Here is a 3,977-nt window from a genome sequence, read left to right as displayed (position 1 = left end):
TCATATAGGCCATATTTGGGCCATTTTGAGTAAAAAGCGTCTCAAACCTTAATAAAATGTTTTTTATTTCAATTTTAGGACTAAGACACATAAAACTAGGTGACCTTGACATGTTATGAGAAAGAAATAGTTCATTTGATAAGAAATGTAGGAAATAGGCTAAATAGAAGTCATATAGGTCATATTGTTTTGCCTAATTAATTAATTCTAACATAATTTTTTTTTTATTTCAAGTTTTGCAAGGTCCAAAAGGATGGTCCGTTGACAATCAAGGAACTTAATGAAGTTCGTGACATGTTGGCGTCTTTTATCACCTTCAACATGTAAATGGCATTTTAATAGTAAATTTATGTTAACTTTTGAACTATATTATTATTCATTATTTACTTACTATCATTTGTGTGTGTGTGTGTGTGTGTGTGTATATAACACTTTTTTTATTGTATTGCGTTTGGTAATATATATATATATATGTATATATATATGTACATATATATATATACATATATATATATACATGTATATATATACATGTATATATATATATATATATATATGTATATATATATATGTGTGTGTGTGTGTGTGTGTGTGAATTCTTGTTTTTTAATATTATTTGTATCTTATTATAATATTTAATAATATTATTATTATTAGTAATTATAATAATAAAATTATTTTTTATTTAATATTATTGTTGGAATTACAGGTTATTATTGCTGGAAATAGGGTGTTTTTTTTAATATTATTGCACGAAAAAATGGGGAAAAAAATATGTACTGAAAAGGCACCGGTTAACCAATGCCAAAACTAGCTGCCATAAAAAAAAATTACGCGGGAGATTATTTAAGGCACCGGTTAACCGGTGCTAAAACTGGTTAAGGGTACCGGTTTTGAACCGTTGCCAAAAAGGGAGGTAATTGGCACCCCCCCCCCCCCATTGAAACCGGTTCAAACCGGTTCCCTTTGCCTTTTTTCTACTAGTGTTGTGATAAAGGAAACTCTGTAAGTTTTACTTCTGATTCATGCAACATCATTAATGATAAAACAGGAAGGGTTGTTCTTAAAGGAACTAGAAAAGGGAACACATATATTGTGGATCTCAATTCTGTCCCAAGGAACAACCTTACATGTCTGAGTGCCATTAATGATGATCCTTTATTATGGCATAAGCATTTCGGACATGCTAGTTTCTCACTCATGGATAAACTTAGAGCGAGGAACTTGGTCATAGGGCTTCCCTCAGTCAAGTTCCTCATACAACATATCTGTGATGCATGTGTGAGAGGCAAGCAAGTCAAGTCATCCTTTAAAATTAAAAACATGGTGAGTACCACCAAGCCATTGGAACTTATTCACATGGATTTGTGTGGCCCCATGCGTGTTCAAAGTAGAAGTGGAAAGAAATATGTTCTAGTTATAATTGATGATTTTTCTAGATTTACCTGGGTGATTTTTCTGTCTAGCAAGGATGAAACCTTTGATGAATTTGTGTCCTTTGCCAAGAAAGTGCATAAAACAAGTGGAAATCAAATTATCCACATTTGATCAGATCATGGAACTGACTTCGAAAATTCAAGATTTGATGAATTCTGCAAGGAGAATGACATGGATCATAACTTCTTAGCCCCAAGAACCCCTCAACAAAATGGGGTTGTGGAAAGGAAGAACAAGACCCTAGAAGACATGGCAAGAACAATGCTCATAGCTAGTGGACTTCCAAGGAACTTCTGGGCTGAAGCCATCAATATTGCATGCTATATTATCAATAGAGTTATGATGAGACCACTCATCAATAAAACTCCTTATGATCTGTTTAAGGGCAGAAAACCCAATATTTCTCACTTTAGAGCTTTTAGATGCAGGTTCTTTGTTCATAATAATGGAAAAAGGAACATCGAAAAATTTGATGAAAGAAGTGATAAAGCGGTGATCCTTGGCTATGCATCTAATAGTAAGGCTTACAGAGTTTACAATAAAAATACTATGTGTGTCGAAGAAAGCATTCATGTGATTTTTGATGAATCTAATATGTTTATGAATGTGCAGGAACAAGACAATAATGATAATGAAATTGGAATGATTGGAAACAGGGAAGAAAATGAAGAAGCATCCAAGCAAGCCAAAGAAAGACCAGAGGACACTACAAGAAAAAGTAAAATTAGCAACTGTTTTTTTGTGACTACCATAATAATCAGTCACAAAAATTATTTTTGCGACTGAGAAAAAAAGTTGAGTAGTCACAAGTTTGGCAACCGATTTTGCAGGAGTTACTATGTGGTCGCTAATTGGAAACTGATTTTTGCGACTACCATAATAATCAATCGCACAAATATATTTGCGACTGAAAAAGATGAATAGTCGCAAATTTTGCAACTAATTTTGTAATAGTTGCTATGCGGTTGCTAATTTGCAACGCTCTTATAATGTTTTGTGACTAAATTGTTACTAAGGTTAATAATTTGAAACCATTTTTTAAAAAAAAATTGCGACGATTATTGCAAGTAACACGATAGTCGCTACCATTATTTTTTAAATTTATTAATAAAGAAATAAAAAAATACCCTTAATATAATGAGTTGTTGCCAAAAAAAAACAAGAACTAACTATCACTCCTTATTCCTTCATTCATAATCGCTGTACATACTACTCTTCCAAAAAAAAAACCCTTCCATTGCGAATTTGAGAACCAAGATCAGAACTTCAGAACGAACATGTTACAGTCGTCTTCATCTCCTGCCGCCACGCCACCACATATCCTCCCAAGTTAGTTGCGAATTTTAGGGTTATTGTTGAGCTTTTTGTCCGATTATTGATTGCAGTCTGGTTTCCATTGCATATTGTGAATTTTTTTGAATCTGATTATTGATTGAATTGCGAATTGATTGAGTTACGAATTGATTTTATTCCGATTATTGATTGAATTTGTTGCATTGCGAATTGATTTTAATTTGGTTTCCATTGAGAATTGCGGATTGATTTTAATCTGACTGCCAATTGCAAATTTTAGGGTTGTCATTGTAGTCAATTAATGTAAAACCATTCAAAATTTATGGATTTTGCAAAAAGCTCTAATTATTTTCAATTTAAAGATCCCAAGTCTGATTATTCCAACTTTTGTTTTTCTCTGAATGATTGATTAGAGTGTAGTTTTAATTGTAATATGGGATAATCAATAAAATGGAACATGGATAATGATGAGTCTCTATTTTCATAGAGAATTGAATTCATCTGTATTTCCAATTATAAAAGAAATTATAGAATGAATATATATATTATCAAATTACAAAAGAAATCATAGAAAGACTATAAATTTGTATATTCCGTAACTGTTTTGATTGATTATGCAACTATTATCAAAGTACTAATAATTAGAGGGGGTTAATGAGTTAAGTTCTTGTCTGTAATAATAATAAGTTAAGCAAGTCTGCCAAGTCATTGCCTTAGAAAAGGTTGTGTATATGAGATTTATTAGTATGAGAATGATTCATGTAGTGAAGTAGAAAACATATAGAGGAGTGCAGACAAGAACCTCTCTTTGTCAAAGCAATACTAGGACTCTGCTTTTCTGCCTATTTTAATTGTAGAATACCTATTACTAGACTTTAGAGTTATATAGGACAATACCCTTCTTATATAGCATAAAGTCAACTATGGACATAAAACAGATGAAAGGTCCACTAGAAAAAAGTTATTCCGTATTTGTTATCACAAGGGTGGTAGAATACATTCTGATTCTATTACTCCAGTTTCTGTAGGCACATTAAATTGATTCTATAATATGGAGTGCTTAAGCAAAATTCAACTGTGATTCCTAAAGGCATTCACAAAACCTTCATGCTGCCTCATTTCTTAACAAAAGTATCACAAACTTCATTCAATCAAATTCCAGTTCTTTATTTGGCGATTTTATTTTGATTTAACGATCTATGCAATGCCATTGCTGACTAAAATATTGGGCGTGATATAATCTGACA

This window comes from Chenopodium quinoa, unplaced genomic scaffold (assembly GCF_001683475.1).
Source record: "Chenopodium quinoa cultivar QQ74 unplaced genomic scaffold, ASM168347v1, whole genome shotgun sequence".
NCBI classification, from domain to species: Eukaryota; Viridiplantae; Streptophyta; class Magnoliopsida; order Caryophyllales; family Amaranthaceae; genus Chenopodium; species Chenopodium quinoa.
Note: the sequence above shows the minus strand (reverse complement) of the source record.